Here is a 14,816-nt window from a genome sequence, read left to right on the forward strand (position 1 = left end):
ATGCATAGGACCCTCCAAACACCAAGACCCAGAATATATAAAGATTCTTACATTCAGCAAGATACAACCCCAAAGAAAAAGAGGCAAAAGATATAAAGAGACAATCCAAAGCAGAGGAAAATAGTATGTCCAATACACTTACGAAAAAGTATGTATTCTCAATAGTAAACAGGAAAATGAAAATAAGACATCAGTGAGATAATTTTCAACTCCAATAAAAAGTCTGACAGTTTCAAATGTTGATGACCATGTGAAAAAATAGTAGCTCTCATGAGCTATGTCGACATAAATTAGTACAACCTCAACGGAAAGCAATGTGGCCGTATCTAACATAACTGAGGGCGCAGAAAACACACAATCTGGTAATTTTACCCCTAGTCATACACTCTAGAGAAAATCTTATGAACATAGACTGCCAACCACTAACACATGAATAGGTCCAACCAATGGGTCCACTCATATCTGTCTGATATCTGAGTGCAGCTATTACACAAATCAACCAAGACCAGAAGACTTGTGAGAAATAATAAACACAGTTTCAAGCCACTAAAGTATGGAGTAATGTGTTTCACATAAAAAAGGCTAGCGTATCCACTCATATCTATGCTATATATGAGTATAAATACAAATACATTGAAAAAAGTAGGATCATATCACCATTATGAAATAAAAAAGACTAATATTTTTCACATATGGGGAAAGACATTTGTTTTTATTCTTCTCTCTACTGCCAAAGAAAAAATGGCAAAATAAGAGAGGAGTATAGTTCCCTTCCGATTCCAAAGAAGTAGCCGAGCTGTTTGTGTCCTGAATCGAGACTCCCCTGCATCAGAGGATCGTCGGGGACCCTGGTATTTCATGAACACACAGAGAATTTGCTTTGTCTTCATCCACGGAGAAAGGCTAGTTCTTCATGTTGAAGTGGCTGAGTGCCCAGATCTAGAAGGAAAAGAAGATTGTGTCAGTTTATGTTATCCCAAAGCAGACACTGACAAAAAGATTTGAGCGCCAGAAATTCATTTGGGAAGTGCAGAAAATAAGGGAGAAGAGAAGTGATGCAGGGAAGGGAAGGAGACAAATCAAAGGCACACTATTTGCCTGCTCTCACTGGGGTAATTGGCACACAATCCTGTAAGGAAACCATGAAGTGATATAAAACACTTGACTCAAAATCATCTCCACATCCCCTATCACCTCCCACAGAGGGATGAAGGAGCTGCGGGTTTTGTACACCAAGTCCAATGAGTTGAGACCTGTTCAATGGAAGGGTGGTGTTAATTCCCTGGAATTTCCCACTGCTACGCAGGAGAAAGGCCTTTCCTGACTCTGGGGGGTGAAAAACAACCCAAATCTGTCAGGCACAAAGAAGTTCTTCAGAGAATACTGGAAGGTCTAAGAGATACAGGCAGGGCCTGACTGTGTTTGCTCCAGGGATCTTCCCATAATCGGGCAAGAAGGGTGGTTGATTTGGAAATTTCAGAGACTGGCCTAGTTGCCCAGAGGTTGGGAACAGGGGACTGGGATGGCTAAGCTTAGTCTGAATGGAGACCCTGAGATCAGAATAGAGGCTGACCCCAGGTTTGCTCTGCTGGCCCCTCAGAGCACCAGGCTCTCAAGGGTTCACATGCTGCAGAGAGCAGGCCTTAAGGAAGCCAGGTATAGCAAAAGGAGGAACAGCGATTTCAAACCTGTGAGCCCTTGGAGACTTGTGTATTGCAGGGGTGGGAAACCTCCCTGCCAAATATAACCAAGATAAGGTGTTTGCTTCACTGATAAGCGAGGCATAGAGCCTGAGAGATCTAGAAAAATAAAACCATACAAGGCTTGCTGCACCTAAGTAATATGGAACAAACTAATACCTGCAATGCATATACTAATATACTTTATGTTATTATATTGTTTTATAACCAGTCTCCTATAGTTGGACATCAATGTATTTTGAATAAAATCAGATGATCATCCTTGAATTTTATCTGTGTGAGGCTATGAATTTTATCTGTGTGAGGCTATCTCAGAATTTCCTGAGGAGAAACCCCTAACTGCAATTCTGGATAAAAGGTGTGCACAGTTTGAGTTTTAAAATAGATTGCAAAATCATCTTTACAAAAGGATATATTGATTTGTACATAGTTCTACAATGTACTTGGGGTTTTAACAATGCATAAGCGGCATTTCATAGCAAATCTTTTAACTATACACAACTCTTCCCAGCTTCCGTGTCTTAATCTTCTCTTATTTCACAAAACAACACAAAATCATGAGTTATCAGCACAAGTTATCAACTGGTGTCAAATTGTTCTTAATTAGACTAGTTGACATTCTTCCTACTTTTGAGATATTTCTGGAAACTTTGAAAGAATTTTTTTCTTTGATATTTAAGTTATCCAAACTCATTTGCTAAATTTGCTTGCTTTTGTCTAATATTAAATTTAGGTTTGATTTAATGTCAGGGAGTTACTGGAATTCTAGTTCTGTAACTCATTTTTTCAAGTTTTTTATTATCTTATTATTTATTTAGTTTGCCCAATAAACAGAATTCCATGTATATTATAAATACCACTTGGTTGATTTATAACACTTGAACCTCCCAGTAGGTAAGAGGAAAATGAGAGAGATTGCATCTTTGATAAGATTAGAGTCTCATCAAGAAGTAATATTAAAATTGGCTTTCAGAATATACTGATGCATTTGTCCAGTTATCTTTAATTGATCTGCTATGAAAATGAGAATGCAAATTGTAGATGAAATTGCAATGCATTACAAATCAAAGAACAGGATAAAATAAAGCAATAAGATAGGATGTGGATTTTCTTTTTTTTTTAATCTGAGCACTCATGGGCTACTTAGTACTTTTCAATACTGCTACTGAGGGGAAAATAATCCAACAGCTTAAAATGAATTTAGACTTTAAAATGAAATAAAAAAGTTTTCACACTTTTGGTTACTTTTCATTCAAAATGGGAGCTCAATGACAGGCTGCTTGCTGCTGCCTTGTCTGACAGCCCGCAGAAGCTACTCAATCAGGCAGCATGGGTGAAGGGCTAATTATGGCAAGGGGGGGAGAGCCGGGATAGAAATTAATGAGCTCAAATCTCTCCAGTGCTGGTCCTCCCTACTCCCCTTACTGAGTTAGGCTTGTAAAGATGCCCATTTCTTTTATAGCCAGAAATGCTCAGAAAGCGGATAAGACCGTGGACTTGGACATCACAGACGTTGAAACTCACCTGTCTCTTACTAGTTAAATTGCAAGTTCTTGAATCTCCTTGAGCTTCATTTTCCTTGTTTATAAAGTGAGGAAAATAGTAGCAATCTCATTGGGTAACTTTGAGGATTAACACAGAAAAAAATGTGTGCAATGTCTAGGTTTGTATGTGACATATATTGCGTCTCGAAGGATGGCTATATTATTTTAATTTTCAGTTTTTGCTACTACCTTTATTGCTACTATTATTACATTATTGTAATGCTTTACTTTGGTTGGGGATTAAATCATTTACTAGAAATGAAGAAAGCATCCCATAGGATTCAACCTTCCTACAAATCACACTTAAAGATGAATTCCAAATGATTCCTTTTACTGTTGTCAGTAGAATGGTCTTTCGCTTAGGTCTGTTGAAGACAGATTTTCACTGAGTTCTTACTAAGATGCTTATAAGTCTGTGTCATCGTCCAGAAACAAGTACACAAATGTGAGCATTTATATAACTCATTCTTGAGAATAGCTGTAATATAAAATAGTTCAGTAGTTACCCAAACTGGATGATGCTCAAAATCACCTGGGGGGATTTTAAGGCATGTAGAAACTCAGGTCCCAGCCCAGGCCTTCTGAATTAGAGTTCCCAGGTGGGTTATCTGTATAAGAGGGAGCACTTCTGATTGTCAGATGCATGTGACAACTGCTACTGTATTTGAAGATTAATTTTTGGAAATATTATGCCTTTAGTAAAATGGAGTAAATACACCCTCACCCCTCTTCTGGTACTTAACATTGTGCTAGATTTGAGGATTAATTTTCAGAAATGCTTTGAGGAGTAGATGTATTGCCCCCCTTCCCTTTCACTTTTCTAACAATGTAGACCTTAGTTTTTCTAGTCTAGTTCCATTCATATGCGAGGATCCTGGCACTCTTGACTTACTCAACAAAGGGAGTGTATACATCACTCCATGGATGCATCTCATTTAGTTCACAGACATCCACCCCCTTGGAGCTGAAAAACGCCTCTTTGCAATGTTCACAGAAATTTGGGGGGATGATCCTTTCACATGCTCCTGTTTATACGTTTGGGATTATCTATTATTTAAAAGCCAACAATTTACACAAAATACTGGGAAACAAAATTCAGCTGTGATTTGAATCCCACAGGAGAGGTATGCGAGAGAAGTGCAACGACTTTTCTATCTATTGGGTTTTCTTCATCTAAACCACCGTAGCTCTCTATTCAGATCAGGTTTGCAAAATTAAATGCCTACAAGGACCAAGCAGGCAGCATAAATGGGTGAAGAAGGTAGGGAATCTTACAAAATGATGCTTCTAATTGAGTAAATTGAATTCTTTCTGTATCATTTTATTTGCATGTTAGGTGTGTTGTGATAGTCTTTACTTCTCAGAAGGTGTATCTATTCTTTCAATTCTCTTGAAAGCCATGGTCCTGTTGGTAAAGTTTTATTTTTAAATTTTGATAGAGAGATGAGTCGAACAAATATTTCATTTTTCTCTTTACTCTGCTTTAAGAAAACTGACTGTGCAGGTGTGATGATAAATGGCAACTGACACGGGACTTCAGTATCTGGAGACAACAGGGAGCAGCGAGGATGATGATAAATGGAAGAGTTCATTTACTATCTCAGGAGAACAGCCGTTTCTTAGCTTACTGTTGCAATGTAGGAATAACGACTCAACGTTTCTGGATCTTCTTTCTTCAAGAGGTTTCCATGTTTTTAAAAATTAAAAACCTATTGTTGGTCTATGCAGTTGAGGCCAATCGAAACACTTTATTTATGGGATAAGATACAGCCCATCTTTTACCTTCCAATGACCTCCATGCTAGACCTTGGATTATTTCAAATATACGAAATAAACGTGGACACTTGGCATTAACTCACAGTGATGACATGAATTATTTTTCCATGTTTAATCAAAAATAAGGTTTTAAATTTTGAATTGTATGCAGCTTTTAAGTTATACTTTTATAACATTTGGATAAAATATTCACTGTAACGTAGAGTCACAGGAACATCAGTTGAAAGTGTTCTTAGAGAAATTCACATCTATTCATTTTGCAGATGAAGAAGTTGTGAAGCAAATACAGTTGCTAAAAGTCCTGCATCTAGTTAGTGGCAGAGTCAGGAATTGAACACAGAATTCCTGATATCACTCCAGTACTTGCTCTACCATTTTACCATCGTGCCTTCAATTTGGTTGTTAGTTTGTTTATTATAAGGCATGGGAAATAAGATTCAACAGATGATTTCTTTATGCAAATTTCTCCACTGATCTACTCCATAAGGTGAGACACACATGTATTTGACACTTTAGACTTCGGCAAAATTAAAAAGTGACCTAAAAAATGAGTGCTTTGTTATACTTCAACATAACTTAGATTAAGTGACAGCAAAAGTAAAATTGTCAAACTACTGCCTTATTCCACACATTACTGAAGAACTAGTTTTCAGGCAGCCCAGTGGTATAGTGGTTAAGTTCATGTGCTCCACTTTGTCCCGGGGTTTGCAGGTTCAGATCCCGGGTGCAGGCCTACACACCACTCATGAAGCCATGCTTTAGTGGCATCCCACACACAAATAATAGGGGAAGATTGGCACAGATGTGAGTTCAAGGGCAATCTTCCTCAAGCAAAAAGAAGATTGACAACAGATGTTAGCTCAGGGCAAATCTTCCTCACCAAAAAAAAAAAAAAAGAAGAACTAGTTTTCTACTTAATTGATTATACTGCCTATATTTTAAACATTGGATAGTAAAGCTTCATGAACTGGAAAGTAAGGCATACACTGTACTACTTTTATTATTCTTAATTTTTCTCTTGGAATTCATGAAGAGTGAGCTTTCCTTGAGTCTTGTTTTGGTGTCTTTATTTTGACCTTGTTCAGCACATTTATTATAACTAGTAAATTTCAGACAATTTTCCGATAGAATTCAGATCCTCTAACTCAACCATATTTAGGAAATAGCAGGTGATAATGCAGCTATTTAGTTTCTGTTCAGAATCCACTATTTCTTGGTGCTGAAAGATGCAGCCCAAATTCCATTTGCAGTGTTTATTACCTCTCAGAATCTGTGAGCAAGCATCTTTCCTGGTCCTTTTACCTGTCTGTCTTGTCTATTGGCTATCCATTTTCCATTGTTGTCCCAGGTTGGCTGCCAATGGTACATTTCTCAGCCACTTAATAACTTTACTTAGACAGATTTATAAGAAGCCAAGTGCTGTCAAGTCCCTGAGATGTATAGATTGAGGCTCCCCTTCCACCCCTTCCAACTTTACAGTATAAGTCTGTCTCCTTAATAGCACTGGTCTTAATAGAGTGTGTCTCTCAGGGTCCGGCATCAGCTGCACTGTTGGAGCATGGCTCATGCTCATCTCTTCTGAGCTGGACTGCAGTTAAATAGGAGCAATTTATTTCTGCTGTTGTCAATATCACATTTCATGAACCTGAACCTCATTACATTTTTTTTTTTCAAATTACCTTGCTCTGCTTCGTAAGGGCATTTCGTATTTGCCACAGATCATTCTTTTAGATTTGAAAAGAACTGAAACTTTTTGTTACACTTCTGATTGATATAATTGGGTGCCATTTAGGCTAAAGGTGGGCAGGAGAAGAAATGCACAGCTTTCAACTATAGAAACTGCGCTTGCCGTGCTCAGTTGCAAGGATATTTGTTGTGGAGCTTCTAGCTCATAATGCAAAGGGAGGAAAAGGAAGGGCCTCTTGCATTAAGAAGTTTATAGTAAAATATCATAGAAACTGGAAAAATTTTTTAAAAAGGAATTTAAGAAAAACATCTGAGGGGCAGCATTGAGTATTATAATAGACAATGTCTTAGTGGACGTGGCAATACTGGGCACAAATCTGTAAATATTTACCCAGTGTCCATAAATAAAGGTTTATTGGAAGACAACCACACTCTTGTTTACATATTAGATCTCTGGCAGCTTCCATTCTACAAGAGAAGTGTTGAGTAGTTGCCACAGAGCTTGTTTAGTTCCAAAAGTCTAAAATATATACTATTTGGTTCTTTGTGGAAGAGTTTACCAATCCCAGGTCTAGAGCACGGTGCTAGGCTACGAGGAGTAATTTTTCTTTTCTTCTTCCCATATTGCTACTTAGAGGAAACTCTGATAACAGGAGCTACAAAGTCAGGGCTGGCTCTCTGCCCAGATAGAGTTGCGCAAATGAAATGATTTAAGGATATAGCAAACTTTCCTCTAACTACCAATATCTCACTTAGTGTTCTGTCAAGATACAACTCTTCTATTCTTGTCTGATTTGAGTCATTCCTTGAGTTAAATGATCTAAAGGTGATGGAGAGGGTCACTATTCATAAAAGAGCACAGAAAAGTATTTTAGAGTGGAAAAAGTCCTAGACTCAGACTCAAGAAACCTGGGATCTAATTGGGTGTCACCAGTGAATGACACAGCTACATGCATTTGAGCAAGGCTTTGAGCTTTCTGCAGTTTTCTCATCTGTATGGGATGATGGCCCACATGCCCTCTAAGGTCTGTTTTAACTTGGAAGTTCTGATTCTGTATTTCCCAATATACGAGAGGGAAGCCCAGCGCATTATTTGAACTTCTCTCATTACTGTGATTGAATTTACTACCTTAAAGAATTGTTACTATGGAAAGATGTAGATATTTTGTCTCTTAGTGCACGTCATTCACTATCTATCACCAACACCTAGCACAAAGGAAATGCTTAATCATCAGTTTTGAATTAATGGATAAATGAATGCATGAATGAAATAATCTAATCATAACACACTTAGCCTATCTAGCACTGGGTCCCTTAGAGCTTTAGAGTCCTCTTTGTTTTTTACTGGAAAACAAATCTTTGTGATTTGTTTTCTTATTTATAACCTTACCTGATATACTGGTGGACTGGGGTTGAACACGCCCTTTTGCTATCCTTCTTACAACCATGGCCTAGATTCTCAGACAGCCTTATGCAGGCTTTGCTTACTTGAACAAACAAAGCAGTCAATTCAATTGGTCCACTAGACCCTTGCCAGAGCTCCCCACGCCAGCAGGCTGAATTCCAAGTGGGAGCTAGAATCCTTAGGAGACTGAGAAGCAGCCCTGGAACACTGAGTCAGAGGAGATAGCGTCTCGTTTCATGGCTTAACTCGACAATGAGACCACTGTCAGTGACAAACTTTCATGCTTCTCACATTTGCTCAGAACCAACGCGCCATGAAATGTTACAGTGCTGATGAGCATATGTTGGCTCCATAGGTTTTTGCACTTAGAAGGTCCTGTAATTCTAGTTTTTTCTAATTTCAGAGGGCTCTTTATTTCTAAACACCAGCTAAGCATGTTTAAGGAAGCAAAAATACAGTCTTCATCATTAATTTTGTTTTAAACCTTAAGAAATAGGGAATACTTATAAGTGGAATGTTTGCCTTGGGAACGAAGCTATTGTAAAGGAGGCTCTTTTTCTTTTGTCACTTAGTTGTTGATTTTTTTTTTTCTTTTTGGTCACTTCTGCAGAGGCAATACTTTCAAATCTCAGCTTTGCAAGATCTTGAAAGATGGAAAAATTTATTAATTTGTGTTGATCTAACACCTACCTTGACTGAATTATGAGAATTTAATAAAGGTACCCCTTAGCCAAGCAACTGTAGCATCTCATAAATACAATGAAGTAAATACAAATGTTTGCAAAAGACATTCTTAGTCACCCTCATTGCCCTGTGGCTTAAGAGGGAAGGGCTATGAGAAGAGGGCAGTTATTACAAGAGGAGAATGGACAAAAAAACCAAAATTTGAAAAATACCTATAATTATTCAGTCTTCCAAGCTGAATGATATCAATATATCTACGTGTGTGTCATACTGCTCTCTGCTAACAGTCACTATCAATTGTTGATCAGAATAAATAGCCATTTGTTTATTGTCATTGTGTACCTCACATTGCAGTGAAATTCAATGATTATAAAATATGAAGAACAATTTTGGGTCTCCCTATAACTAAAAATCTCAGTTTCTAGAATGCATTGGGATGGCTGAGGTTCAGGTAAAGAGGGAAACTTGATATCTCCCCAGATGGCTATTTCTTTACTTACTCTGATTTTCTCTGCCCGAATTGAAATAGCTGCTCTATGTGCCCTCACACAGGTAAGGTAAGCCAGGTAAGAAGACCTACTTGCATTTTTAGGTCAATCTTTGATAGGTCTCATTTTAAAGACTTTTATAGGAGAAACTTCTTAACTTTTTCCATAAAATCTTTGTCAGCAATTTTTTAGTAGCTGTTTCTCTTTCCACATTTAAAGGTTTGAGTTCTTCCACCTAATTCAAATGTTTATAGCAAAGGTGGAGGGAATGAGTATAATGGCCTCTTTGACTAACACATCATCATATTGATAGTTATGTTTATTATAGACACGTCGATACCATAGCGAATGATAAATAAAAAGCCTTGCCAGAGAACAGCAGATTACAACAATTGCTAGTGTTTTTTGACAACTTCAATATGCCAGGAATAGTTCTAAATAGTTTGTAAGTTCTAACACTTATTTTCAAAATAGTCCCATGAAATAAGTACTCATCTTCCTCTCCATTTACAGATGAGGAAACTGAGTGTTTAGGCAACTTGGCCCAAAGTGACACAGCCAGTATGTGACAGAGCCAGAATTTGAACCCAGGCAGTCTGAGTTCAAAGCCCATGTGCCATCTAATTAGTTTCCTTTTAGACATATTTCTGAACTTGTTGTATTTCTCACAAAAAATACTATTAATTTATTAGGTTCAACTTCCATATTTGCATTTTCCAAAACTCGTTCCCGCCAATAAAAGTTCCATGACATAGTAACTCATACTTGCGGGCTCCTTGGCAGAATATGTTTGGGAAGTGATGTTTCTCTTATATCGCCCTCCTCAGGGCTTTTACTGTGCTAATGCACATCATAGTGCCCCAAGACTGGGAGAGAGCTTGCAGTATTTTCTCCTCCTGATCACACATTGAAAATACTTTCATACTAATTTTAGCCTATGAACCTGCACTGTCTAATCTGATAGCCATTAGTCAAACGTGCTATTTAAATTTAAAATTAATTAAAGTGAAAAGTAAATTAAAATTCAATTACTTAGTTGCATGATTCACGTGTTAAGTGTTAAATAACCACATGTGTCTAAAGGCTACAACATTAGGTAGTGCAGATACAGAACATTTCCATCTTCACTGATATTTCTGTTGGATAGCACTGCTGTCGACTTTTGTGCCTGCATTTCTGGCTAGATGGAAATAATACTTCTTTAGGGTACTAAACTATACAGGCAGATACTTGTGGCACTTAAGGTGAATCTAGCGATAAAAACAATGCCTTTTGACTGATTTCGCTTAGTTTTTCTACTGAAAATGCACCCTTTGATTGAAATAGAATTGTAATATTTATAAATCACTAATTCCTACCTCTACAGCAAAATTCAAAGGATTTATAGGACTTGAAGTTCCGAATTTAAATAAACGTAAACAGCAAAATAAAATAGAGGAAAGCATGAAGAAAGGATAGATTAGTAATCTTGAAAGCAAAAGCTGGATGCAAGGATTTCCCTTTTTGTGTGCTGGGTACATAAATCAGATCTAACTGTGAGGTGTGAGTTGCATAGTTATGGCTCATGCTCCAAAGAAATAGCAGTTGTGATACCCGGCTTGATAAAGCTAATGATACAAGACGGCCTCTCCCATCAAAGTGGCATTAATGGGGGCAAAGCAATAGTCTAGGCCTAGGGTTACTTTTCAATGAATTCTGAAAGCAATAATCTTGAGGATCAGGCAGGTGAGGTAAATACATGAAGGGAGAGCTAAGGGAGGTAGGACAGCGATTGGGAGGCTGGGTATAAACACGACAGGGACCTTTCCCCAGATCTATACTTCTAATGCTGGCTGCCACTGTGTGACATCTGAATTTTAACTGCTGTATAGTAAATGGAAATCGAAATCCCGTATTCATTAAAGTGAACAACGAAGCTATTTTAAGTGAGGGGACAAGGTAAATATTTATATTACCATGCCTGGATAACCAGAAAGTAAGACATCGCCACCATCTGGAGGTAGCTGCTCTGAATTGCCAGCACACCATCTCAGAGATAAAAGTTTTGAAAGTTTCTTGAGTGAATACCTAGAAACATCTATAGTGTTTGGTGGTGTTAAATATTGTCCACATTAATGAGACTTAAAAATGTTGTGTTGGGGCCAGCCGGGTGGAGCAGCAGTTAAGTGTGCACGTTCCACTTCGGTGGCCTGGGTTCCCCAGTTCGGATCCCGGGTAAGGACATGGCACCGCATGGCAAGCCATGCTGTGATAGGTGTCCCACATATAAAGTAGGAGAAGATGGGCACAGATGTTAGCTCAGGGCCAGTCTTCCTCAGCAAAAAGAGGAAGATTGGCAGCAGATGTTAGCTCAGGGCTAATCTTCCTAGAGAAAATAAAATAAAATAAAAAAATAAAAATGTTGTGAAGACTGAGGGTTCAGAGATATAGACAAAATTAGGATCCACTTGGGAGCAGGGACAATGTCTTATTTTTAAGTTATTCTTACCAAAGCAATGCATATATATTACATTTTATAATATACATATATAGTTATAAATCTATATACTTAAAAATATACATTTATAATATATATAAGTGTAATATATATTACGTCTTTCTATAAAGGAAAATAGATATTTGTGTCAGTCATCAGTATTTCCAAGACCCCTCCCTAAATTTGCAACTTTATATGAAGTAACGTGCTTCTACTCATACTTCCCACTCATCAATTTTAGATGTAAAATTGACTTCCTATTAGAGGAGATAAAGATAGCTCTCTTTCCTCCAGTTATTTAGATCAATATTCAACATTCACATTATTATAGCTGCGTAAGTATCATTTCCTGCTCAAATATGTATTATAGATTGCATTTCTGTTTTTTATTCAGTTTTTCCTGTAATAAATAATCGCTTTTTTTCTTTTTGTTTAGGTTTCTATGCCATCACTTATTTTTACCTAAGTTTTCATTAAAAGTCTAAAATATTTTATGCAAATCCATATATATTAAAACTCTTGCTCCTCCTCCTTTTTCTTGGAGTCGTCTCTCTGCAGTCTCTCCATCTTTCTGCTCCAGTCTGGACTGGATGTTCTCCAGTTCTCCTGAGAGGTTGTCGTTCTGGGACTCCCCCGTCCTGTTCCTCTGGTTGGAGCTCCTGTGTTCTGTGCCTGGTATTCAGTTTTCCTCTTTGCTGCTGCATGCCCTCATTTGGTACTAGCTGCACATCTTTCTATAGTTTCCATAGAAAGAGGATATGAGATTTGGTATGTCTAAAAAGATCTTTATTTTATTCCTGACAATAATTTTGACTGGGTGGACATTTCTAAATGAAATATGACTTAATGGGTTACTACTGAAAAGCACGATACTATCTTGCCTCTCAAGTCTTGTATACAAATCATTTTTTTTCCCACAAAGTCTTTTACAATTTTCTCTTTATTATTTATCCTCTGAAATTTTACAATGATTTGACCCAGAGTAGGTTTATTTTCATTTATTCCTCTAAATACCAGGTAAGCATTCTTGAATATTTTTCCTTTACTTCTGGGAAAATTTATTCTATTTATATATATATATTTATTTATTTTTCGGTGAGGAAGGCTGGCCCTGAACTAACATCTGTTGCCCATCTTCCTCCTTTTTCCAAAGGAAGACTGTCCCCAAGCTAACACCTGTGACAACCTTCCTCTATTTTATATCTGGGATGCCACTGCAGCATGGCTTGATGAGTGGTGTATAGGTCCGTGCCCAGGATCCAAACCCACAAACCCCAAGCAGCCGAAGCGGAGAATGCGAACTTAACCACTATGCAACCAGGCCGGCCCCTATTCATACTATTTTAAACATGCATTCCTCCTCTCCTTTTGTTCTCTCTTCAGGACATCCTGACGGATTGAGTTTTCTGGACTGTTACTCTTATTTTCTTATCTGGCCCCCATATCTTTTTCTTTTCAATTTTCTGGGAAGGTTTCTCAACTTTATTTCCAGCACTTTCATTGTTGAATTTTTATCTCCGTTGTTGTTTTGCATCTTTTGAAGATTTTTGCTGAAGTCCAAAAGTGCACAAATCATTAGTGTACAGCTCAAAGAACTGTCACAAAGTGAAGACAGCTTGTTACCATCACCCAAGTCAGGAAATGAAATGCCCCTCATGACATTTCATGTCTGTTTTCATCACAGTCCCTTCTCTCATTCCCAAAGGTAATCACCATCCTCACTTCTAATACCATAGATTAGCTTTAAAAAAAAACCCCAAAAGTTCATATTACATATCAGAGGCTCTCAACCCCCCCATAAATCTCCCCCACCTAACTGTGTGAGGAGACGGATTTGTTAATTAGCTTGATGGTCGTAATCATTTCACTATGTGTATGTATGTCAAAACAGCATATTGTACGCTTTAAATATGTACATTTTTACTTTGAAAATAAGGAATAAAAATATGATTGTACCAAAAAAACCCACTTGATAATAATGGAATCATATAGTTCGTACTTTTTCGTCTACCTTCTTTCATCTTAAAATTACATTTGTGAGATATATTCATTGTTATTTCATCCACGAGTAGTTGATTAACTTTCATTGCTGTATGATTTTAAAGTGCACATTGTACAGATATACCATAATTTATATATTCATTCTACAGTTGGTGAACTCTTGGGTTGTTTTCAGTGTTTGATGTGAATAATGCTGCTTTGAATATTCTTGTTTATATGTATACATTTTTTGTGCATGTATGGTACATTTCTTGGAGTGGAATTGCTGGGTCCAAATGTGTGTATGTTTATAGTTTGTCAACACTACCAATGAATTTTCCAAAATGGTTGCATGAGTTCCTAAGCCCCCGAGTAGTGTATGATAGTTCCAGATGCTCCATATCCTTTCAAACACACGGTATGGGCAGTGCTTTAATTTGTAGCCCTGCTTGTCAGTTTGTAGTGCTATCTTACACCGTTTAAAAATTTTCTTTTCCCAGATAATTGGTGAAGTTGAAAAGCTATTCATATATTTATTGGTCATTTGGATATCTTTCCTTTTGAGATGGCTGGCCATTCATTTTTCCATTCTTATCCCATTTTTCTACTGGATTAATTATTGTTTCTTATTGGTATATTAGAATTTTTATACATTCTCAATATGAGTCCTTTATCCATTAAACATATTGCAATTATCTTCTCTCACTGACTGATTTGCTTTTTTTTCCCTCTCTTAATGGAGTCTTCGGTTGAACAGAGTTCTTAATTTTAACGTAGTCCGTTTATCATCTATTTCCGCCGAGTCCAGGGCTATTTTGTCTTAGTCAAAAAAATTTAACTACCCCAAATTCATGAAGTTTTTTTCAGTCATCTTGAAGATTTTATATTTCCTTTTAGAGTAACAATCCACCTGGAATTATTTTTATGTAAGGTGTGAGGTAGCGGCCAAGTTTTATTATTTTTCTTCCATATAGATTTACAGTTAACCTGCCTCGTTTATTGAGAAGAACATCCTTTCTCCACTGTGCTACAGTGCCAGTTTATGATAAATCATATGTCTCCATTTGTGTAGACTGT

General features: G+C 37.3%; 1 pseudogene; it reads left to right on the top strand.

Moving 5' to 3' along the window:
• The first annotated feature begins 1,522 nt into the window (after window positions 1-1,522).
• Window positions 1,523-14,816, top strand: part of LOC124243314 (60S ribosomal protein L9-like) — a 150,441-nt pseudogene continuing 137,147 nt past the window's right edge.

This window comes from Equus quagga, chromosome 8 (genome assembly GCF_021613505.1).
Source record: "Equus quagga isolate Etosha38 chromosome 8, UCLA_HA_Equagga_1.0, whole genome shotgun sequence".
Taxonomy (NCBI): domain Eukaryota; kingdom Metazoa; phylum Chordata; class Mammalia; order Perissodactyla; family Equidae; genus Equus; species Equus quagga.